Consider the following 26010-nt stretch of genomic DNA (forward strand, 5'->3'; position numbering starts at 1 on the left):
TGGTGAGAACCCACCAGAACATCAGTCCCTAAAGTCTGATGAGTCTTTGCCGGCTATCAGAACCTGGAGGGCATGGTTAACGGAGTAATCTGCAGAGAACCTATATAGAACGTTGGCCATGTTGTTAAAATATGAGAAGAAATTTTCTGCCAAAGAGTTTTTGTCAGAAAACTAATCCTGGAGTTTGCGAAAAAGAGGACAAGGGACATAGAAGGGAAGTAATAGTGAAAAACTAGAACATGCCTCTCCTTACTCGCAGAGACCATCTCCATTCATGGGTCCCTTTAAGGATCTGATAAGATCTTTGGACCTTCTTCCTGGAATAAAGCTCACGTGCACACATGCAGCTTGGCGTAGGATTCTGTGACGTTCCCGCCTCCCACCCATTCACTCCAGGTATATCAACTCAAACTATATAAAAAGAGCAAGACTGCAGTAAAGGCCAATGTCGTATGTCCCATTTTAATGCATATTTTTATCTAGAGCGAATAGCAGTTTGGTGTTCCTTGCACACATCAAACCATCGCTTATGTACCCACATGTAGCAGACATTTGGTGTTTTTGACAATTTTCTTGCTACTGCAGCTTTCTGAATGATGCCAGCTACCCATAATTTGTTTTTCTCTGCCGTGATGTAATCATTAAGTTGCCGTAATGAAGATTGAAGGTTTAATAATGGGAAGTGTTACAAATTCCAATTTAATCATTGCTAAATTGATTAGTGACTTTCCCCCAAATGCCTGGCTGTGGAAAACCAGAGGGCTAAGAGAGACAAAATGCTGTGGTCCGAGTTTGATAAATGGTGCTTTGGTGTAGCTGTAATTGCGTTATTGAATTTACTCATCTTCCAAATGATGTTTGCATTGTCTCAGCCATATGTGTTGAGGGCCAGAGCAAGGTCGTTAGAAGCTTCAGACCGAGGGCATGTGTGGGTTACAGCAGTTTTGAGCCACACCACTGAGGTGAGTCAATTAAAAGAAACGCCCAGCTCCAGGCATCCCAAAGCCGCAGGCTACAGAGTGGTCAGCGGCAACATCCCAAAGGCCTATTTAGAGGAGTCTGAAGATGCTGTAAGTAAATGTCTACTCCTGGCCTCGGGCTGTTTAGCCCCTGACAAATGATGTGGGTGAGCCCCTGCGGGCAGATTTGAAGAAAAGGCCACCTATAAACAAAGCCAGTGCTGGCAGCCCCGACAAAGCTGGAACCAAAATAATTCAATAACCGCCCCGGCCTCACCCACCACAGCGAGGAGCTGTGTTGCTTTATGCATCGCTCACTAATGCCAGATGTGAGCTTCTTAACTTTCCCCATAGTTTTCCCTCCCCAACACTCTCAGAGACAACAGATTTGTGTTATGCTCCAGTTCAAGAAAACCTGAGAAAAGCTTTTTTGGTTTTTTCCTTCCCTGTAGCCCGTATAATGATCCCTGTTTTTGCCCACGTGCCCACAGATGCCCCTTGTGTTTCCGTCTTTATTAAATAGGCTTCCTTTTTCTCTGAACCTATTTATATAGCTGCCATATAATAGAAGTTTTACTGTAAGATGTTATTTTTACAGATCCCTTAGAGTTCATTTTTCTAAACCTTTGGGGCTAAAGCCAGAAGACCATTTTGCCTGGGACTTAGAAGACACATCTTGAGGATGTGGGCAGAAGATGTCAGGAAGCCAGTGATAGAGGGAGTCCCCGCCTCCTCGGGAGTAAAACCCAAGGGGAAGGCTGATGGGGCCCAGCTGCTGCCTGGCACGGGGAGGGCCCTGTGACCACAGGGCAGGGGGCCAACACGTGCATATGGCGAGCACAACTCAGTGACAAGCCACCTCAGAAAACTCAGTCTATTTTACTTTCATTAGGAATACAGTATTCTAGAACCGCCAACCCCCCAAACCCGCCATAGGCATTTCCCCACGTCTGTCGGTGGATTAATTTGTGAAACATAAACACTCTGTTATAAAGTTTCCAACGGCTGCTAAAGCATCTGTGCCCTTTTTCTGTCAAGTCACATACCAGGTGACTTAAAAAAGAGAAATTGATGGACTCAAAGTTCTGGAGGCTGTTAGTCAGAAATCAAAGTGCTGGCAGGGCCGTGCTCCCTCTGAGAAAGCTGTAGGCGACTCCTCCTTGCCTCTTTCTGGTTTCTGGTGGTCTGCCTGCCGTCTTTGGCTTTCCATGACTCGTAGAAGCATCCTTCCAATCCTCTGTCTTCGCCAGGTGTTCCTCCCTGTGTCTCTCCACACTGTCTTCCCTCTCTGTCCAAATTTCCCTTTGTCATAAAGACACCAGTCATATTGGAATAGGGCCCACTCCGGTGACCTCATTTTAACTTGATTATCTGTGAAAAGACCCTCTTTCCCAGTCTTGGAATTAGGAGTTCAACATAATCTTTTTTAGAGAACACATTGCAGCCTGTTATCAGTACTAAGTGTATAAATTGCAAGACAGAATCTAGATTCATCTTGTTATCTAGGCCAGTTTGGAATTTATTTCTCCTAGGTATTTCCATTGAAGCTGAATTTTTCTGGATATTTAAGGGAGAAAGAACGAATAGCAAGTTTAACAATTGACCCTCAAAATGTCAGTTTGTGACAAATCGGTTTGGATGATTGGCTCACAGAGTCTTGGGTCCTGAATTTAACCCAAAGTTAAGCAGTTCAGATGGCTTTAGCTCCGGGTTACACATTCACTCTGCGCTGCTGGGTTCCCTAGAATCAGGTGCCTTGCTTCCAGAAAGGCTTGTCAGAGAGCACATGAGTATCTCCCTCCTGTTTCTGAGTGGCATCCACAATGTACAGCAGGCGGTTGGTGGCATAGGAGTGCGTGAGTCTGGGGAGTTACAGACCTATATTCACTTCCTGCCACCGCTCTTATCAGCTGAGTGACCTTGGTCCTATTATTGCTGAATGACTTTGGCCATGTTCCCTCATCCATAAAAACCAGAGAATGCAGCTCAGATGAGATGGTATGAGCAGAGCACTTAGCACATAGCACAGGCTTAATTAATACAGAGTTAGTTCCTCAAGCAGCCCATCCTTTGTTGAGTCCCAAGGCACACCAAGATGACAGTAATAATCACTGACACTATACAGTATATTTATAATGCAGTTTTATGTATTATTACATTTAATTTCTATTTATTAAATGGATGGACACTATTAAAAATACAAAAATGCTTCTTTTAAATGATTCACAACTGGTAGCGATAATTGACTCTTCCGACGTTAAATATTTTAGTTATCTTTTTAGCCAACAGGAGCAGTTAGGAATCTCAGCGCTGATATCATACTGCAATACAGTGGTTCTCAGCTGAAGGGGATTTTTGTCACCAGGGGCCATTTAGCCCTGTCTGGGGACATTTTGGGTTGTCAAAGCCAGGGGTGCAGTACGACAGGCATTTCATAGGTAGAGGCAAAAGGTGCTGCTAAGCATCCTGCAAAGTGCAGGACGGCCCCTCCCACATAGAATTGTCTGGCCCAAGATGCCTGTAGTGCCAAGCCTGAGAAACCCTGCCTTAAGCCCCCGACGAATTTTCATAAGTAAGTGCTCACCTTCAATCAGCACCTCCAGTCAGAACATGGGTGCTATGTAATAGCACTTTGTTTTTTGTTTCCATCCAGCAAAGAAAACTATTTAAATCAGAAGCAATATTTTCTAATGTTATGAAAGGAAGAAAAATAAAAAACCTTGCAGCTCAAGTCAATAAGCATTTGATGAATACATACCCCTGGGGGTATTGTGGTGCTGATAAATGACAGCAGTGGGTGAACCTGGCGCTCAGGCCAGGCTTTTCACACTAAATGGCTAAGGCTTTGGGGCTGGCCCCTGCATTCTCTGCGATTGCACTGTAAGCAAGCAGACAGCAGTGGTGAGTTTCACTCAGAGCCCACCAAACTGTAGAGCCATCCCTGAGAACACACCTGCCCCAACGTGCTGGAGGAATCCAAGGACACCATGCCTCCAAATACCATGACCTTCACAATATCAGAAGGCTGGAGTTGCTCAGACTTAATTTATATAAAAGGGCTGAATCCTATTTTTTTTCCAGAAAGATAATATTTGGTAGAATCATAACAGCTGGTAATGACAATCATAATAGGAATCTGGCCTCAGCCAAGAGTTGACATGCCTCCTTATTTGATTCTCACAGCACCTCTTGAGGGAAGTACTTATTATCCCATTTTATAGTTGCAGAAACTGAGGCTCTGAGATGAGGTTGACAAGTTCAAGTTTATGCAGTGTCAAAGCCAGAGTTGAATCTAGGATTGCTGCCTCCAGATCACCAGCTTAACTCCGGGTTCATATTTGCATCAATCACCGCAGTAATAGAGTTTGGGAAGGGGTGGCTGTAAATAATTCAAGACCTCTGCCTGCCATTGAGTTGTATGTCAGGAATGTTAGACACCTGTTTTCAATCCATTTCGACGGTCATGATGCCTGTTATGTATAATAAGTCTTGGGAAAGTCGGTTCGCCTTTTACAGCCCAGAGGATAGGGGATGCTTTCACCAAATACCAGGTGTTCACATTGCCATCTTCATGGTTTTCCCATAAGCATGTACCTCATCACCATCATTTCCAAATGTTTTCATTGATTTCAAGTAAGAAACATTGAGTAGTGGTATTTTTCATGGTGATGGGGAGAGAAGGGGCCCTTAAAGCAACGCACATTTATTATCTTACAGTTCTGGTAGCCAGAAGTCTGAACTGTGTCTTGCTGGGTTATAATCCAGGTGTTGGCAGAGCTGCATTCCTTTCTGGAGGCTCTAGAGGAGAATCTGTTTCCCTGCCTTTTCCTGCTGCTACAGGCTGCCTGCTCCCCTTGGCTCATGGCCCCTTGTTCCATGTTCATAGCCAGCAGTGTTACATCTCTCTTCTGTAGCCAATTCTTCCTCTACCTCTGTCTTCCACTTTTTATTCTGTTGCAATAAAATACACATAACAGAAAATTTACCATTTCAACCATTTTTACAAGTGCGGTTCAGTAGTGTGACATATACTCACATGGTTGTGCAACCAGTCTTCAGGACCCTTTCATCGTGCAAAACTGAAACTCTGTACTCGTTAGCTAACTCCTCATTCCCACAGCTGCTGGCATCCACCATCCTAGTTTCTATTTTGACTATTTTAGATACTTCATGTAAGTACAGTCATACAATAGTTGTCTTTTTGTGCCTGGCTTATTTCACTTAATTGTATTTTAAATGAAAATTTTCTCTAACTTCTATGGTCATGGAAAATCAGTAACAGTTGTGATAAAAGAAGGAATAATCCTAAAGTGAATACAGTGAAAACAGCCCATTATTTTTAATCATTATTGGCCTGGGCCATTTCTTTCATTGATTTTTTTTTGATTTTTTAACTTAAGTATAGTTGGTTCATAATGTTGTGTCACTCTGTGGTGTACAGCATAGAGATTCTTTTTCATTATAGGCTATAACAAGGTATTAAATATATTCAGTGTCTTAAGCAGTAGGTCCTTGAAATAGCCCATTATTAGATGTTAACTGGGTTCTGCTCTGTGTTAGACACTGTGATATTCTTGTCTCTGAGATTAGCAGGCATTAGTGAGATACAGGATGTATTGGCACCAAGCCGAGACTCTCACATTTTCGTAATCTGGGGTATAGCAAAGCATTTGGGAAAGCAAAACTTTCTTGTTACGTGATTCAGTGTTAATTCCAGGCTTGTCCCTGGACTGCTTAAAAATAGTTCAGGTACTAGGAATCACCACTGTAGAACATCCAGGGAGGGGAGAAGAAATGGGCAGATGATCTCAGTGAAGAAGCAAATACTATTGTTGGCGTATTTGGAGTGTCTGTGCCATTGGGTACACTGAAGCCAAAGAGGGGCCCTCCCATCCCACCTTCCTTCACCTGGGCACATCCCGGTTGATTGTCAATTACGTGTCACTGGGAGGTAAGAAAAGGCAGTTTAATTCCCCATGAAAATTAGGGCTTGGCCTGACTCTGTGCCTTTTCTCCAAGTACCTGGTGCTTGGAAGCTGCTCATTAATCCCTTCGTGTAATCCCCTTGCGCTCACCAGCCTTAAAATGAATCTGCAGTCTGTGTACCCTCTCTGCAGCTGGGGTCAGATGGAACATCAGATGGGGTCTGGCTGTAGGCAATAAACTGTGGGTACGTTAGTGAATCCAGGATAACTTCTTGGGGACCCATTTCTGCCCTTCTTTAGAATCTACCCAATGTCCTACCAAGAAAGAATGAAATGATGCATCACTTAACAGGCTCGAGAGGAAAGGGAAAAATTCTTGTTCCTCTTTTCCTGGAAAGTCTACATACATTTCTGCCTATTTTTTTCTATTGTACTAGAATATTCTTTCTTCCATTTCTTTGTTAGTTAAAACAAAAACAAAGTACAGAGACTTCATTGGAGGTGTATGATTTTAAATAAGAATTAATGTTGTGACTAAGTTTTTGGAGTCACATCAGAGCAATTTGACCCTCCCTAAAAGTTTATTCCAATATTTCTGTATGTTTAGGGCGGGGATGAAAATAAGACAAGAGCTGTTGCTAGGCCTGGTGCATCTTTTAGAACCTGCTCTTACTCACTTGGTGGACCAGTCCTGCTCAACCCCGCCGTAATGGCCTCCCTAAGGATTCTGTCCTGGGTCCAGATCCTTTTCTTGAGTGCCTTAGGCATGATCAGATGTCATTAATGAATCCAGGTGAGGTTTTCACTGTCATGTCATCTCCCACTCTCAGAGACACAGCCACCCTGAGTGTCTCGCCTTTTGTTATTAATTGGCCTTTTTCTTGCGATACTGTCCCCCCTAAAAGAACTCCAGGGGCCTTTACTTCCTTTCATCACACAGTCTCTTGTAATCCTAACCAGCGATAACCATTTGCTTAGGGAGAGAAGGAGCTTTTGTTGGTCATTGCAGATAAGATACCATATGTCAAATTTGTAAAATCTTGTTAACATTGTGTTTTCTTCACTAGAGAATTACCGTCTAGTAGGAGGAAACAGAGCTGCCAATTAACAGCAGGTTCCTGCTGTGAATAAACTGGTGCTATGTTCCCAGCCATCAGGCTGTGCAGGCAGAGAGCCCCCAGTTGCCTTTTCCTTTCTTGCCTGATAGACAAAGCTTCGGAGTAGGGCGTAATTAGCTTGACTGACAATCAGGAAGATACAGACTTCAGTATCTGTTTTTATTTGAAGGTCTTCTTGCTTTGGAGACATGTTCCAGCCCCATTTCTACCATTTATTCCTCCATGTAAAATTCAGTCAATTTGCGGGCCAGAATGTGCTTTAAAGGTTCAAAAGAAAGATAAATGAATCTACCTCGTGACCCAAGAAACTTATGGCATATCAGACTGTAACTGTTAAAAAAGAAACCATCAATCTCTGTGGCAGTAGGGCTAGTAAATTTTTGCCTGCTGACTCCTTTGGGGGGAATTTGGATCCAGCACTAAGTTCTTAATTTTATTGGGACAAAGATATTGCAAAAGGAAAATCGTTTCTCTGGCACTGAACACAAATAATGTGTGACAATAACCGTGACTTCCCAGGGAGCCATTCCCTAATCCTCAGTGCTTTGCTTCCTCCTCATATAGAGGTGTGGTCTTGTTCATCAACTCCAGGCCCTTTAGAGGTTTCCCTTAAGGAATCAGAAAGGGATATTTTGTTTTATTTTGGGTTTGGTTTTCCAAATCTCCTTGCATTTTGCAGCCTGGAAACAAGTCACTCAGTGGGTGTTGGGACCACATCTTCAACCATCACACCTAAGGAAGGCGATTTGTTTTAGAAGGAGGATGAGTGATCTGAAGTGAAGGAAGGGAAATAGAAGGAAAAAGAGGAGAAGATCAGATTCAAAATGCAAAAACGAAAAAACAAGAGAAAGTGCACTTCATCATTCATCAGATACTCAGTGAGTACCTAGTATGTACCAGGTGCCAGGCTAGGCTTGGGGGTGAAGCAGTGAAGACTGCAGCAATCCGTCCAGCGAGCATCTCTGTTCCACCAGGGAAAGCGGGGAGGTGTGCTCTGTCCTAGGATAATTAAACTCATTACATTATAGGCAATCAACCCAGGAACAGCTTAGCCACGAGTGTCTAAAATCTAGTAGAGCAGAATCTGGTTCCATAGTTTAAAAAAAAAAAAAAAGAAAACCACCACCTATTTCTAAGTTCAAAATCCTCTTAGCATAAACATCTGTGTAGAAAGTTTCCAAGAATGAGGACTATCTGTAGTAAGTAGAATCCCATGGATGAGAACACGGCTTCCCATGCTTCTTAGTCTCCTGGAGCGTCTTGACACAGTAACTGCCCAGCTCCCAAATGTGATAGGAATCATCCTCTGCTGTCTGAGGGTCTCAGCTGTCTGCTTCCTGATTTGGCTAGTCCTTTCCTTCCCAAGTCTGACAGGGTAAGGCTGGGCTCTGCTTGAGGTCACAGGGCGGGGAGTCCCAGGGGAGCAGGGATTCTGCCCGCGGCTCCCCCAGTAGGATGACCACCTCTTTTTGCTGTTTGCCTTCTCCTTTCATGTGTGCAGAGCTTCCTTGCAAGGCTAAAACTTCATCCTCACACCTCTCTTGGCCTTTTCCTTTCCGTCGTTGGTGTTCTCAACAGTGAGTAGTCTCAGAGCAAGCGGAGCAACTAAAGGCGATGGAGTATTTCGGTGGTCGGGAACACAGGCTAGGAAGCAGGACAGACCTGGATGTGAATCCTGATTTGGGGCATAATGTTTAGTCCCTTTGAACCTCGTGTTCTTGTTTGTATAAGCGTGACCAGCATTGCTTATCAGAAGTTTGCAATGAAGTGTGCAAAGTGCTTAGCACGGGACCTGGTATCTGGTGGTGGCCACTGAAAACATCTGTGGCTGCTGCCCTGAGAGAATGGGGCTCCCCCTGATGGCACATGCAGAGGGGCACATACAAGAGCTCGGTTTTCCCTTGACATGCATTATACCCAAACTGAAATGCTTGACTTCTCCCTACATTACACAATAGGTGGAAAACTTCTACATCTTAAATGGAATCAGGTTCCTTTTTAAAGGTTCACAAGCCAGGTGACACTTTAGTGACGGAATTATGATTTTCCACCTCTCGAGCAAATGTACCCTTCAGATTGTTCTGAGCTAATTACCCTTGCCTTCCAACGACAGACCTTCACAATAAAAAATGCAAGGATAAAGACAGCATCATTTCAAGTGCATCATCTATTTTGACACCTTGCTTTTTATGTAATTGAAAGAACACACATCCTGGTTTACGCTCGAGCAAAAATGATATACGGTATCGATGTGAAACGTGAAAGATGAACTCTAATTTTTTTTCCTTGTTAATGAATATTGAGCAAATAAATAAAGCATTGCAGGATCCTGCAATATATTGGATCCTGTGTTTTTATTTTCTTCATTACTCTAGCCACAATGTCACCCAAGAGTATCTCAGAGATGACAACCAGGCAATTAAAGACAGCTCTGTCCAGGCCCTGGCCCTGCCAGCATGAATCATGGCCCTTTCTCTGGCCAACCCAGGGCTGAACCCCTGTCCTTGGGGAACCTCGGGCTGTCGATGGCTTGGCAGCTGCGGTGACATGTACTTTCTCACGCTTGTGTGACATGGCCGTGACAGGATATGTCCACTGGCTTCACAACCATCCAGATGACTTAATACCATCTCCAGATCTCTCTTTGAAAATGCAAATCAGTAATCTAAGTGAAAAGTTTGGGGTTTCTTTTCCAGTTTAGCATAGAAACTTTATGCTTGGGGGTGCCAAGGTGGGGCAAGGAGCCAATGTCTCTAAACAGATGAATGAAGAAAACCACCGATTTTTAACATAAACACACTTGTTGTGATCAAGGCTTCACATATTCCTAAGATGGGTTCCACTCACAAGGATCTTTCTGGTGTTTATTCAGTTAAATGGTGGAGGGGAGAGTGTCCAAAGGATTCCCTTTAAGATTTCTGGGGTCTCCAGATTCATGCAACTATACCCTAAGATATACAGCTTCCTGCATTGTCTGCAAAATTGGCTGAGAGTGGGTGTAAGATATTAAAAATAAAAGCATACACACATGCCATAGGCCTGATGGAACAGTTAGCTCTTTTTAAGCCTCGGCTTTTTTCACTGAAATAAATTACAGGGTTTAGATTTTCAACCATTTGCTAACATGATCGGGTGAGACCCAGTGCTGGTGTCTGTTGATTCATTCATTCTGAGACCAGTGGACACAAATTATAACAAGTAAGAGGAAATACAACTTGAATCCTTGTATTCATGTCTAATCCATGGACGAGCTGTGCTAACCCCATTTCCTGGATGAAAATAAGCTTTGTTAATTTATTTCTTTGTTCTTGATCGATTACGAAAGCTTACTAGGAGTACACTCATATCCCATCCAGTGCTAAAACTCTTCATGTAGAAAGTGTGGCATCATAAACAGAACAATTGGGCTATACTTGCCAGATTTCTAATATGCTCCTGGAAGAGAATTAAAAAATTTAATTCATAAGAAACCTAGTTTCCAGTGGATTGTCAGGATAAATCAGAATTTGAGGCCTCAGACTGTTGGTCCCATTTATTTCGGTCTTAATGACTCTGACAGATGAGGGGCTAGTTGGCTTGCTGATTGGGTCTTTCATGACCTTCAACCACTCAGGATGGAAATTTCAAAAAGCTCCTTCCTGTGGTGAACACAACGCAAAAGGCAGAGAACCGAGGCTCACAGGAGAGAATGTTAGCTTGCTCATTATTGTCCCAGTCATTGTTCTCTCACCAATTGGTATTGTTTCCTGTGACAAGATTCTTTTGCTATAAATTCTCAAAACCAGCAAACTTTCAGTTGTATAAAACAACCTCAAAAGCCCCACAAAGTATGTATGAGAATTTTAATAATAGATTTTACCATCTTCCATAAACATTGTCATTTCCTTCTGTCACTTGAAATAGGAGATGTGGGAGCTCCGGGAGAAAAGGCAGGGATGGAATTCACAGACAGACATCTGGACATGACTCCTGACCACCCCATACTGGCAGGGTGGCCTTGGGCAAGTTACTTCACTGCTTCGAGCCCGTTCCCCATCTATGAACTTGAAATAGCAGAGAGTACTTAAGTCATAAAGTTATTATGAGGACTGAGTGCGGTCACATAGCCAAGAGTCTAACACTGTGCTCGGGTATGATGGGTGTCCAGGACATCCTAGGTTTATATTCAAACCTCACATATGCACAAAAGGTGGAGGAGAATTACTTTAAATGGAAAAAAGATTTCAAAGTATCAGCACCGAGGCATAGGGAGTTACCTGACCCTGTAAGATAAACTCATTTGAATTTTCTCAAAGCGGTGAATGAAACTAACCCTTCGAGGTGGCCATCTCTGAAGGAGAGGTGTTCACCTCTGATTTGGGAGCCATCAGGTAACAGCAGTTATGGACACCCAGTGGGCACAGGGGTGAATCCACCTGCTAGGACCAGCTGGTGCCTCCTGTTTTCTGATTATGTTGATAAAGCAAAGCCCCTCCACCGAGGTAAACAGCAGCTGGTGGATGAGGGCTACATCAGGAGTATCCGCTGTGTGGGGAGACCTTCAACCAAGAAAAAGGATAAAAAGCAAGGGCGCAATGTGATCTTCCACATTGGTACCCAAACCCCAGGTCTCTGCACCTGAGTTGCCTCCCCGGTGTTCATGGCACGTCCCTGGGCCGGCAGGCGCTGGCTTAGCAGGATGAAGGGTCATGGTGCCCACAGGACAGGGGCCTGACGTGGAAGACGAGGTCAGCAGACCCCAAGGGGACGCACGGGAAGAGCAGGCGGTCTGACGGCATGACTGTCCCCACACCCCTGAGTTGCTTCTGGTTTGAGCCAGGCAGGCCTGGCTGGGGGCTTTCACCAGCACCGTTTCTCCACTTGGGAGCCCTGGCTATCTCTGAATATGAGCTAAAGCTGACATTTCTGCCCACCACCCTCCTCCCCAGAGCCTTCTTCAAGATAAGCACTTTTAGTGTGCTATTGTGATGCATATAACTTAAACGTTAGTATATAATTACCATTATTTCCTTTTTCATTTCTCAAAAATGATCATCTTCTCAATCAACAAAAGAAATTCATGGCATAGAAACCAAGTCCTTTATTTTCTCATCTCTGTGACTAAATTTTACGTCTGCTGTGTGGTAGTAGTTTGATGGACATAACAGTCTTGAAAGCAATCAGCCTAACCTATCAAAGGCTGGATAAATGGATGCCCTTTCTCTTAACTTCATGTATACATGAGAGCATTATTTTGGTTGAAAGTCTGTCTCTTTACTGCCTGTCAGTATTCTTCCAGAGGAAAAGGTCACTATCATTTGCTTCAAATTCAAAATCAAAAACATTTGTTTACAGTGTTAGCAGTAATTAAGGCAGATATTTTTAAAAATCTAATTATCTTTTTTTTTTAACCAATAGACATCATTTTGCTTTACCTGGGTCAAATATTTATTCAACTATAAATGTAAACCTGTTCACTTAGGACTCTGTTAGGATGAACAAAGCTAAAATGAAAGCTGCTCAGATACCAGGGTGAAGTAAATATTTGCTACCTTTAGGCAAATCTCACTATCTGACCAGCACCAGTGGCGAGGGTATCACCATGATACCAAGGGAAACACACACACACTCGGGAAACACACACACACTCAGAGATTTCTTCCTCTTAGGTTAACAAGGAAGCCAATGTTTATGCTGCCTTTATGGACACTGTATTGAATTTTTGACCTAACACTGTTCCAATAAAGCAAAGACCATCTTCTGACTACTGACAGTGGAGTTTTAAATGTTCTTCTCACTACTGTCCTTACTCCTGCTTTTTAAGAAGCTCAGAAGAAATGGTTATTATTTATGCAGGCTTTGTGCTCCCTCTGCTGGTTCTGTAATTAACTAATAAGTCTAATTCCCATAACTATGCTGATGTCATCGATTAATTTTGAGCACAGACATGGAGTTACCCAAATCAGCCTGCTCTGTTCAGACATCATCAGGAAAATTAGCAGAGGGTCAGAGGAGGACAGTTGGCCTTGTGAAGAGGATGTATGTTTTGACTTGTCTGAATCTGTGTTTGAAAAACCTAAATGCAGTTTTATGCTTTTGTTTACTCAATACTGGAAAAAAACGATCCATCATTGTTTAAACTGGCATAATGCATCCCACCCTCTCAGAGGATTTTTGGAAACAAATAAGGCTTTTTCATCTTTAGGACAAGATTTATTATAATACCTGTTTTGCAGGTGAGAAAAATAGAAGCTGAGAAATGATACATGCCTTGCTGCTGAAAGTCTCTCCAGGCTAAGAAAGCAGATTTCTGTAGATGGCATGTGGTAGCCTATGGCTTGACTTCTTGGATCTGAAATGTCTTTTTCTGCAACTGTGGGGATAAGAATGTAGCTGTTTCTTAATGTCAGCACAGCATCGTGTCATCATTAAGAACAAAAGTTCTATGGTTGGATCAACCGAAGTGTAATTGTGGTTCCAGCACTTACTGTGTGATTCTGAATAAGTTACCTAACCTTCCTGACCTCACCTTTTTTGTCCACAAACTAGAAAGAATATTCTAGGCAAGAGTCTCTACGTTGTGGAGTTACTCTAAGGATTCAATAAAATAACACCGTGGTACAGAGTAATTTTTAAATTGTATCGATGATGTTGGTGATTTGAGAAGTCTTTGGTCATTACTCATGGTGATTGTTTCTCTAATATGAAAACAGCTTTTCTCCCAATTATAAAAACTTTAAACTTACTGTGAAAAGTTAGAGGGGTACTCGCAAAGGATAAGGGTTCAAGCCAGTAGGAGTATGCGCACATACCTAAACAACAGCTTGAAACAGGAAGTGCAAAATTGGATGGAACTCCTGGAGAAACCAGCCACTGCACAAGAACGTGTAGGAATTCAGACATATCTCCTAGGGATAAGTCAGTCAGACTGAAAAAACATCAATGCACCAATAAATAACACTATCATTATCATCATAGTAGTAATGAAAAGACTTAACGTCAGCTGTTACTCCAGGACACAGAGATGAGATTTGAATAAACATATAAACATCCTCTAGATGTTATATATTCATTTACTTATTCGAGCATTTTTTTGTAACATTTTTTATTGATTTATAATCATTTTACAATGTTGTGTCAAATTCCAGTGTTAAGCACAATTTTTCAGTCATTCATGGACATATACACACTCATTGTCACATTTTTTTCTCTGTGAGTTATCATAACATTTTGTGTATATTTCCCTGTGCTATACAGTGTAATCTTGTTTATCTATTCTACAATTTTGAAATCCCAGTCTATCCCTTCCCACCCTCCACCCCCCTGGTAACCACAAGTCTGTATTCTCTGTCTGTGAGTCTATTTCTGTCCTGTATTTACGCTTTGTTTTTGTTTGTTTTTGTTTTTGTTTTTTAGATTCCACATATGAGCAATCTCATATGGTATTTTTCTTTCTCTTTCTGGCTTACTTCACTTAGAATGACATTCTCCAGGAGCATCCATGTTGCTGCAATTGGCATTATGTTGTCGGTTTTTATGGCTGAGTAGTATTCCATTGTATAAATATACCACATCTTCTTTATCCAGTCACCTGTTGATGGACATTTAGGCTGTTTCCATGTTTTGGCTATTGTAAATAGTGCTTCTGTGAACATTGGGGTGCAGATGTCATCCTGAAGTAGGGTTCCTTCTGGATACAAGCCCAGGAGTGGGATTCCTGGGTCATATGGTAAGTCTATTCCTAGTCTTTTGAGGAATCTCCACACTGTTTTCCATAGTGGCTGCACCAAACTGCATTCCCACCAGCAGTGTAGGAGGGTTCCCCTTTCTCCACAGCCTCTCCAGCATTTGTCATTTGTAGATTTTTGAATGACGGCCATTCTGACTGGTGTGAGGTGATACCTCATTGTAGTTTTGATTTGCATTTCTCTGATAATTAGTGATATTGAGCATTTTTTCATGTGCTTTTTGATCATTTGTATGTCTTCCTTGGAGAATTGCTTGTTTAGGTCTTCTGCCCATTTTTGGATTGGGTTGTTTATTTTTTTCTTATTGAGTCGTATGAGCTGCTTATATATTCTGGAGATCAAGCCTTTGTCGGTTTCACTTGCAAAAATTTTCTCCCATTCCGTAGGTTTTCTTCTTCTTTTACTTTTGGTTTCCCTTGCTGTGCAGAAGCTTGTAAGTTTCATTAGGTCCCATTTGTTTATTCTTGCTTTTATTTCTAGGAGAAAATTTTTGAAATGTATGTCAGATAATGTTTTGCTTATGTTTTCCTCTAGGAGGTTTATTGTATCTTGTCTTATGTTTAAGTCTTTAATCCATTTTGAGTTGATTTTTGTATATGGTGTAAGGGAGTGTTCTAGCTTCATTGTTTTACATGCTGCTGTCCAGTTTTCCCAACACCATTTGCTGAATAGACTGTCTTTATTCCATTGTATATTCTTGCCTCCTTTGTCGAAGATGAGTTGACCAAAAGTTTGCGGGTTCATTTCTGGGCTCTGTATTCTGTTCCATTGGTCCATATGTCTGTTTTGGTACCAATACCATGCTGTCTTGATGACTGTAGCTCTATAATATTGTCTGAAGTCTGGGAGAGTTATTCCTCCAGCCTCTTTCTTTCTCTTCAGTAATGCTTTGGCAATTCTAGGTCTTTAATGGTTCCATATAAATTTTATTATGATTTGTTCTAGTTCTGTGAAATACGTCCTGGGTAATTGGATAGGGATTGCATTAAATCTGTAGATTGCCTTGGGCAGTGTGACCATTTTAACAATATTGATTCTTCCAATCCAAAAGCATGGAATATCTTTCCATTTTTTAAAGTCTTCTTTAATTTCCTTCATCAGTGGTTTATAGTTTTCTGTGTATAATTCTTTCACCTCCTTGGTTAGATTTATTCCCAGATATTTTATTACTTTGGGTGCTATTTTAAAGGGGATTGTTTCCTTACTTTCTTCTTCTGTTGATTTATCGATAGTGTAAAGAAATGCAACTGATTTTTGAACGTTGATTTTGTAACCTGCTACCTTGCTGAATTCTTCAATCAGCTCTAGTAGTTTTTGTGTGGACCTTTTAGGGTTTTCTATATATAGTAACATGTCATCAGCATATAATGACACTTTTACCTCTTCTTTTCCAATTTGGATCCCTCGAGCATTTTTTAATCCACCTATTTAGTTCGATGTAAAATAATTCCACAGCATTCATGCACCATTCTAGAACCTCCTGTTTCTCAGTCAGCACCATGGTCTAGCCATCTCTCTATGGCAATAAACGTAGCTCTTCAGCCTGGTCATGGTCACTATTACTCTTGGCCTGCTTGGTCTTCAGTGTTCATAGATACTACTCCACCAAGCTTAATGACTGTGTTCTTAGGTAAGGCATGTAATTCCAATAACAACCTAGGGAAAGCGGACAGAATCAGGATGGAGTCAGGATGCACGCAGTGCTTTCCAAAGCCATAAAGCAATGACTCTTGGACTATTCACATCAGCGCCTTTCTTTCACCTCTTTCTAAGGAGAGTTTGGTACCACATTGATGTTGGAATGCGTCACCTTGCTCAGTTGTGTGTGTTGGGAGGGTCTTTGCTAATGGGTGTTGCAGGGGACACACGAAAGAGGCAGGTAGAGACTAAAAGACTCACTGTCTCTCCCTGCTCTGAGTTGTCTGGGCTCTAATTAACTGGCTCTTAATAGGTTTGGCTGAGACCCCTTGTGTTTATGTGTGTGGCGGGCATTTCAGCCAGGTGCATGAAACTCTCCTGAAACATACCTACCTGTGGTACGGAGCCCAGGTTTATAGTCCTGCCCAAGGGGCACTGTCATCTACATGTGTTTTCAAGCTGGTTTAAAAATAGGGAAGCTTGTCCTAGAATAGCTCGCTGAGTACTGATGACTTAACTATAATCTGTACCTGTCCTTTTCACAGGCCTTGGCTATGCTCTGCCATGGAAATATTTGGAATTTATTCTTTAAACAGTGTAGGCCACTTTGGATGTTGACTTAAAGCATGCTAGAGGTTTTATAATGGTTATTTATATTGGCCAACTCTGACCGCTCTGTGATATGACCTGTTGATGTTGGACAGGGATAAGAGACACTGAATACAATGCAGGAAATGGAAAGAGATCAAAAAGAATGAATGTTAGCTTAGTAACAATGCTTCGTAGGTTAACAGGGAGATCCGTTGTCCGCGCACATGAGGTTTTTCAGAGTTGCAGTACTGGGCCCACTTGGTGGAATTGGGCATTCTCGTCTGAGAAATTTAAGAGGGTTTTTCAAACTGTTTTTCATTATAACATCAAGATTGTTAACTTTAGAAAATCATTGTACAAAATTATAAGATTATATAAAGCTATGTGTATAGAGATTTATATGTACTTAAAATGGGGAGAAAATAGCTTTATATGTATTGAAATTACTATGCTTTAAAAAAAAAAAGCCATTGTGAAATAAATGCTTCTCTGAAGGTGAAGTCCCTTTCCGTGGACTCTTCCAGAATCACAGTGAAGGTGGCCACAGGCCTGCCCTGCTGCAGAAGGAAGTAGCATACTTTCTCCCAACTGTTTTCTCTCATCATGACACTGATTTTCTTTCTCCTTTAGTCAATCTCAGAGTGTCCTTTTGTTTGTCACCCGGTTCCAATGTCATTCCTCTCCGTACAAATGTCAGATATGAGACGAGAGAACATGTATGTTTGACAGCTGCCCGATAAATTACGCAGAGGCACAAGTTAAGGACAACTGCAGTGGACTTTCAAGAAAACAACTATGGGGCAGTGTAAAAGAATTTCCTGTGGAAAGCGCGCTTGGTCGACACCAGTTGTGACTTCATGAATAACAGAAATTGATCCCACTGTGTCCTTTTAGTAAAGTGTTCCACATGGTGTTGGGGATGGCATTGGAGGAACTCAAAACTTGAAACCAGATAAAATATGATGCCCTCAAAAGAGAGTGTGCTCTGGAATTCCAAGTATTAAATCAATGCATGAATAACAGCACCAAATGGGGGTGGCGGTGAGATGGTCCTAGAAGCCTGGCCCAGGTTCTTACATTTTGTTCCCAGTGAGCATGGAGCTCCTGCCACATGGCCCTGCCTTCCGTGAAGTTAGAGGGGAGAAAATTTAAATAGAATTACCCAAAGTGTATATTCCTGTATCAATTTTGGAGAACTCTCTGTGGCAGACATTTAGTGGTCTTTTGGGGAGAAAAATAACAAATGATGTCATCATGTTGGTAGCACAGAAAAGAAATGTGTTTGTTGCTCAAATCTAAATCTACCCCCCACCTCCTGCCACTCCTCTACTTGAGACCCCACCACTAATCTCCCCGTTGGCTTTGTTTTAGTCGTGTTCATCACCCCCACCCCAAGAGTGTATGTTTGTGGGATGATGGGTGGAGTTGGAGGATTCATTCTGTAGCCGTAAGGACATTTGTCCTTGTCACATGGGATTCAGAGCTCATCCCTGTGACCTCAGCTGCATCCGTGTTCCAACCAGCCCTGCAACCTGGCGCATAAAAACATGGCAGCTTATTTCTTAGACGAACTGGGAGAGCCCCAGTCGGGTTAGGCTCTCACAACTTTCTGTGTTCACTGCTCATCCTTGGATGGATTCCTTGTTACTTATGAGAACTGACTTCCCAGTAAAGAATGTGAGCAGAGTTATCTTGAAATCTATGTTGACAGGGCTGTGTGTAGGATGAGAGAGAAGCTCGCGTGTGGGGGATTCAGCAGGGAAGGCGGATGACCTAATGTGATAGTAAATGACTAGGGCATGAGCGAGGCTTACCTGGCATCGTCCAGCTGGTTGTTGTTTTCAGGGGATTATTGTAGCCTTTGTTATGTCTGAGTCGTATTCCATTGTATATACGTGGAATCTTTAAAAAAAAAAAAAAAAAAGGACACATGAACTTATCCACAAAACAGAAACAGACTCACAGACGTAGAGAACAAACTTACGGTTACCAGGGGTGTAAAGGGAGTGGGAAGGGATAAATTGGGAATTTGAAATTTGCACCTCTTGGGGAGTGATGGAGATGTTAGCTTTCTAGATTTTGGTGGTGGTTTCATGGGTGTATACATCTATCAAAATTCATCAAGTTGTACATCTGAAATGTGTAGTTTTCTGCACAGGAATCATGCCACAAAAAAGGTGTTAAAACAGCACTTTCCCTTCTTTATTTCTAACAGAAGTGGGCAGGTGTGCTAGGGCAGGAAAGAGGTTTGCCTAATCAAGTCGCATGTAGACAGGTAGTAGGCAGTTCAGCCCTCTTTGAACCCAGTTTTGCTTTGGTATTTTTCGCCCATTCGTTAACTCCCTTTAGTGACCCTGTTTGGTGCCTCTTTGTATCATGACCAAAGTGACAGGCTTTGGTCTCTGTTGGATTAATCAATGTGTTCTTTGATCCGTGCCACATGTTCCCCATAGACGTCTGAAGTCAACATATTCAGCATTCGCGGTCTGGTGGTTCAGCGTGGTTACTCAGGCTGATGAACTGGTTTGGGCATTCGCCTCCAAGACATTCCTTTCCTCCTGGGGTCCTCTCTCTCACGTCTCCACTCCCAACAACACAAATATTGACTGTCCCAATCACTCATTAGCAGTAAAAATTTGAGAGCAATTATTTTTTACTGCGCTTGCCCCGAAAGACACCACTAATTACTTTACTGCCTGTGGATTGGAGCCAGTTTCGGTGTCCGTCACGCCGGCTCCCCACCCGAAGGAGTATTTGCAACTCCGAGGGACACCACTCAGGATGTTGCCTGGCAGTCCAAGCGCGACGCTGTGCATTGGCTTTCGAAGTGAGACGTTAAGACTCTCCCTGCCTCGATGTTGGGCTTCTCCAACACAGGACGCACAGGTCAGGCTTGGCGGTGGTGGTGGGTTTCCCCAGTGGTCCAGATGCCACCTAGAGGTGAGCGTGTGTGAATCGGGAGTGTCTCAGCTTTTTTTTTTATTCCCAAGAGCATGAGAAATGTTCCAAGTCATCCTAGAAACAATAATTAAGAGGAAGAAGGTTGTTGACCATTAATTTTGATGATCTTATCCAGAGGGGCCAAAAGAACTGAGGCTCCTGGTGGGCCAAACTTTTTCCTCTTTAGCTTTTTAGTTTCCATCTTTCACAGGTGGGCCTGACCCAGCTTGGTGCCGGGAGATGGTTTCCATCCTTCTCCTACTCTCACAGGAATACGACTGCCTCCTGGAATGTGAACTTGTACCTTGAACCAGCTTGACCATGAGTTTCTTCTCAGTCTGGAAAACCCTACAAGTCATTTGGAATGTCTACTTTTATTTACTAAGAGGAGGCTATTCCTCTATTAAAACTGTATTGATTGTATACATGACATGTCCTCTTCCCTCTCCCCCAAAAAGGAGCTGGATTGTGACGTGTTAATGTGTCTGATGACATGGTAGGCCTCAGTGTCTGTTGGTTGAATTGATCTGCTTGTATTCCATATGCATGGGAATTCTGATCCCAATTTGTGCATTCATTAGCAGTGTCACCCATCTTTAATATGAGTGGAAATAGCTCAGTAGTAGGTTTAGCAAGGGCTAAAGAATATTTAATGAGCTCCACAGGATAAAGACAAATGGCCATGGGGGGAAGGCTGATGGGATATGTGGCATCTCAGTCCACGTTAGGGTAACGTGGGGCAGATTACACCGTGAGAGCTGAGGCTCAAATTATAAATCGGGAAATACTTTCTAAAAGCCAGTGCTGTTAGAACTTGCATGGAACTGGATTGAATTCTATTCTTCCCTTGGAGGTCTTTAACTCATAAATTGTGAATTGAAAGTAAAGGGAAATGCCTGGTCCGTCCAGTGCTTCTGAAGGACTCTTCCTCAAGTCACCATCTTCCAGAGGACCAAACCATGGGTGTCCTCCCGGCTGTTGGTGGCTGAACACAGGCACTGGACTCAGACACCATCTGGGCTGCTGGTTTTATTTTTTTTTTTTTAAACCAACTGCCTTTTCCACAAAAAGCATGTGATTAGAACAGGCACTTCTCATACCCTAGACTGAAATATCTTCTAATCAAGAGCCGTCAGTGTCCAAGGGAGGGACTCTGTTCTTCTGCAGCCTGTGCCTTAAGCATAAAAGTCCAGGTTGCCACTTACTGTAGTTTAGTGTAGACTGAAATGATCGAGTCTAGCTTGCTATGATTAAATTACATATTCAATTATTTTTGTTTGAAAATTAAATGCCTGATTATATTACCAAATGCCGTGTAATTTTACACATGTTGTTCCCTTACCTACCAGTGAGACAGAGAGTGTGATTAACAATGTGGCTGCCAGGAGGAAGAAGCAAAATAATTATTTTTTCAATATACAAGTCCTCATCATGATTCAGAAATCAATGTGCATCCGTGGAGGACTGGTGCTCGTTGGGGATTACAGGCACCGGGGTGGCCTCCCCTCATTTCCCTGTGAATGTGAGACCTGGAGACTTTGGCTGGCCAGGCAGGTTTTTATTCCTCTCATTTTCTTTTGTAGAAAGACTGATGTTTAACTACAACCACTGGGACCTAAATCAGAGCATCCAGTGCCCAAATATGAATATTAATCAGACGCCAAGCCAGGGAGTTCCTCTCTGAGTTTGACAGTTTAAAGTATCAGTTAGTTAATTAGAAGATGACATGGCCCGCCGGGTCCCAGGGCTCTGACCTGCCTTCTGTCTCCTCTTTTCATTTCCCTTTTTGACAAGTCAGATTACATCATTACTGGTAGTTTCACTTGTTAGCCTCACCACGAAGTGAGAATATTTTAAGCTTTAATTATCCATGATTTCTTCCCCCGATCTCTCACAGACCAGGCTCTAAATGAAACTCAAAGAAACACACAAGAATTGGAGGTTCAAAGGCCCATGAAAATCAGCCTTATGACCCCAACAACACTACCCACCACAATGCAGCGAGAAAACGAAGGGTCTTAACAGCATTGGAAACTGCGTTGTGGTAGTCATGGTGACTGGTTTTGAATATAAAGACCCTGTTCTGATTTTGGTGCTGCAGGTGTGGATCTGTCCTTCCAAGTGATTCCATGGTTTCTCTGGCTTGAAGTGTTAGTTACTGTGAATGCCCCCAGGGGGTGGCCGTGAATTATACTGGCCTGTGTTTTCTGCCCAACGCTGGCAGCTAAAATGAAGCAGGAAATTGTAAACTGGTTTCCTTCTGAAGAAGAGACCAGGGACTGGAAGGCCACAGGGTTTCCTCCCACTTCCCAAACCATTACATGGGATGAACCATCAAACTAGTTTGCTGTTTACTAAACCGTGACATTTGCGAAATTCAGCTTTTTCCTTCTGAAAAAGGAATGCGTGTTTGCCACCCAAGCCACAGAGCTCACTCCTCCAAAGAGACCAAAGTAGGTAATGATCCTCAGAAGTGACTCTGGTTCATGTCTCTCATTGCTTCCACTCTTCCCCACGATCAGCACACTCAGCATATGATTTAGGACCACCAGCACCTCACCTCCCAAGAGGGAGGATTCTGATGCACCCCAAAGCCTGAGTAATTCTGCTCTAAATGCTTTGGAGGTGTTTCCTTGCCATGATATTATTTCTCTTTTGCAAAGCTTCCTTTCTTATGACATCTGTATGTGGTCCACAAAGGAGCTTAATTCCCAGCATAGAAAACAAGATTCGGATTAGTGCTCAAGTGTTCGAGTGAAGCTTTTTCTGATGCCCTCAGTAGAATTAACTTTTCTCCCTTGTCCCCACACCGCCTCTGCACACACCTGTCATAGCATATCTGAATGGATCGCACCATTTAGTTGACGCATCTGTAGGCCTTAAAAGACACTGAGCTACTGGAGAGAAGGAACTCAGGTTTAGCATCGTCTCTGGCAGACATTACTAATGAAAATTCAAATAAAAAGGAGAAAACAAAATCTACCGAGAACTTAGCCATGAATGCTGTGAGCCAGCCACTCTACTGAGTAAATCAAAAAAAGTTTTATTGTTAGTCTTCACAACAATCCTGTGTGTCAGTCAAGGAAATGGAGGCTTAGGAAGAAATTTGCCAAGTCCCTATGTCTGTGCAAAGTTAAAGGCTGAGCTGGGATTACAAATGTGGCAGGTCTGAGCCCTGAGCCCTGACTCTACACTCCTCTCTGCTGAACCTCATTCGGTCCATGCATGCTTACAAGTGATGAGAGGGAAGGATATTTGTAGATGTAAGAGGAAATGAGTGTCTGTGCTCGATGTTCTGCTTACCCCTGGAGAGGCCATGACTTTCAAATGTATCTACATTTATTTATGAGATTGGAGGAGGAAGAGGAACCAGCACAAGTCACCAGAGGGCTCCATGGAGACCAGGAATATGCTGTCGGGAGGACTAAGGAGGAGTTAAGAAAGAGTGGCTGGTCTGCAGGGTCAGACCTTACTAGAGAAGACCGGGCAGGTGGTGGTCTTTAGGAAAAAACAATACTAACATGGCCGAAAGGCTGAGGTCACGTCCCAGTTCTACCACTAAGTAGCTGGGTGACCTTGGCCTCAGGTCCCCAGTCTTTTTGGACAGCAACTTAAGTATCTTTAACGTTGGTGGAGGTGAAACTTGGACTGTGGCTCTCTGAGTCCTCCTGCTCAGATAGTACGAATCTAGGACTTGCAAAAGGTTCTCAGCTGTGACAGTTGAGAAGTCATTGTGACCCAAGATGGGACAGTTTTAGTAGAATGTGCTGGCTGTGGGAGGAAGAGTAGGGAGGGCAAACCAAACCACCCAGTGTTGAGGTGAGAAGAGGCGATCCTTGTAGCCTATTGCTGTCAAGAAGTGTGGCAGCGAACAGGAGAAGGAGATGAAGTGTGGCAGATTTAAAGGTCTTTAGAGAGGGGAGACTTCTGCAGGCCTAGAGAGGGGAGAGGCAGGGTAGCAGGCGCTGGACTAGACAGCACAGTGGCAGGAATCACAGTCTGGGACACTGTGGCTGTAAGCACGGAGAGCCTGAGCTCAGAGGGAGAGAGGCCTCCGTTTCCTGTACCAGCGATGGGAGAGGAACAGCAGAAGGGTGGGTAGGGCAAAGATGTGCATTTAGAGAAGATGCAAAAAGTTTGTTTCTCCCCCAGTGGAAATAATTGGGGGAAGGGAGGTAACAGATAAATACATGGATTGCTAAATACGTGTATTTTAAGGAGTTAGAAAGAAGCAGGGAAGAGTCTGCCCACATCAGTCTGATTTGGTCAGGAATCCTTCTGTGCTGTTCTCAGACTGGCCGCAGAGGGTGGAGCAGTCTGGGAGCGGGAGCAGGAGCGGTGGGAGTCAGCCCGCCGGACACTGGGGAGGTGGGGGACGCTAAATGCCCCAGTCCAGATGGCAGGACAGATGACACTGACAGGCGTGGCGCATTACAGTTCAGTATTTGAAAGAAGGACTTGAGCAGAAAATGTGCTCCATCCTCTGTCCTTTTGTGCGCCCTTGTTAACCCTTCTTCCTAAAGTCAGGGAAATTCCCTGTCACCAGAAGCAGCCTGATTTCCGTGTTCTTCTCCAGCGTCCCTGGAATGTAGGCTGTCTGTGCCTTCCATGACCAAATACCTGTCATCAAGAGAGTCATCTGTGACAGTGTGGTCTTTTGGAAATACAAATGTATTCTATTTTTAAAATTCTTATATTAAGTCCGATGATTCTTTGGGGTTTTTTTCCCCAATTAAAGTACTAACAAATGAATTTTTTTTCAAGGTCCTTACAAGACAATATGTATTTGGCCGCTCTCTTGGGCCTTAGATATTTTGCTCCTTTAATTTTACTGGTCCCTGCACTCTCAGTGTTGGAGAAGTGTTGGTCTGTGGTGTACACTGTACAATTAAGGATGAGCTGGTGTGCAGAGTGAGACCAAAGTGTGGCTAGGTCAAGCAAAGCTTTGAAAGAACGCTCAGTGTCTATGTTACCATGTATTTGTTCCTTTTCTGTAATAAATGCCTTGCCTCAAGGTAGGTTATGGTGGATGGACACAAAAACAAGATGGGCAGAACTCAGAATGCTGACGGGGACACCTCTGCACTGAAAGGTGCAAAGCAAAAGAAGTGGTTAGCGCTTCTCGCTTATTCCCATAAAATAAATCGTCATTTCAGAGCACCCACTTACCGGCTTTCTCGCTGCTATGACCTAGCACAAGGCTGCCTATCCCGTGGGCGGATCCCCTGAAAGATGTGGTGGTCCAGCCATCAAAACATACGGACGCACATTAATGGGTTTTACGCCTGTGCCTTTCTCTGCTATTACTGTTGCGCTTCAGCAAACCCACTAATATCAGATATATCCTATCGGGGACTATTTTAAATCACTTCAATTTTCCCTGCCCTTGGGCTCTGCCCATAAGACCAGACTCCGAAGCATGAGTGCTGCCTGTGATCTAGTGTTTTACTTCTCCCCCAATTTATATTAGAGGGAACTTTATTAGCTTTTGGACACACATACATCAGTTTTAAAGATTAAGTACAACGTCAGTAGTTCTTACCCAGTTCTCAAGTATATCGAGTTGTTATATTTTCCTTGAGAATGTTAAAAAAAAATTAGTATTGCCATTGGTGAGAGCATTCTTCTCTTAAAACCAACCATTGGTCATAATAGTGTTTACTTACTTATTCTCCGAAGTGCTGTTTTATAAAGAAAGTAAATCCGGAATAGAAGCTTGGTAAGTAATTTCAGACTTGATGGCACATGAACCTTATAGGTTCACGTGAATTATGAAGCCTCACTTTGCAATGCTTTTTTTCCCCCTCCAGTAAGTATCTTGGTCACAACTCCTTGTTTATCTTCTGAGTGATTTTAAAATATGGAGCAAGCTTCTGCTTAGTGCCCGAGTCATCCATCCAGGCCATGTTTCTGCTGTCCTCCACATTCCTTCCGATGTGAATAGTCGGGTAGCCTGTAACTCAATTACAGGCTGTCAGAACAGTCTATGACAGGGGCATGTCCTGAGTCCTAGGATTTGGCTGGGATTGAACAGGAGAAGCTGCGTTACTCAAATCCGCTTCGGGCTGGGGTTCAAGCTGACATCTGCCAGGCAAAGTACGAAGGTAACTGG

At 43.0% G+C, this 26010-nt stretch overlaps 1 protein-coding gene and 1 long non-coding RNA gene across 2 annotated transcripts in view; both read left to right on the plus strand.

Annotated features, from left to right (window-relative positions):
• The window catches only part of PDZRN3 (PDZ domain containing ring finger 3), a 217361-nt gene that overhangs the window by 133837 nt on the left and 57514 nt on the right, over window positions 1-26010 (plus strand). The gene's annotated exons all lie outside the window — the stretch shown is intronic.
• LOC116657075 lies at window positions 19007-20321 on the plus strand. The gene is made up of 2 exons (XR_004312009.1): window positions 19007-19844; window positions 20110-20321. It is a non-coding gene; the product is annotated as an uncharacterized LOC116657075 (long non-coding RNA).

Source organism: Camelus ferus, chromosome 17 (assembly GCF_009834535.1).
Source record: "Camelus ferus isolate YT-003-E chromosome 17, BCGSAC_Cfer_1.0, whole genome shotgun sequence".
In the NCBI taxonomy this organism is placed as follows: domain Eukaryota; kingdom Metazoa; phylum Chordata; class Mammalia; order Artiodactyla; family Camelidae; genus Camelus; species Camelus ferus.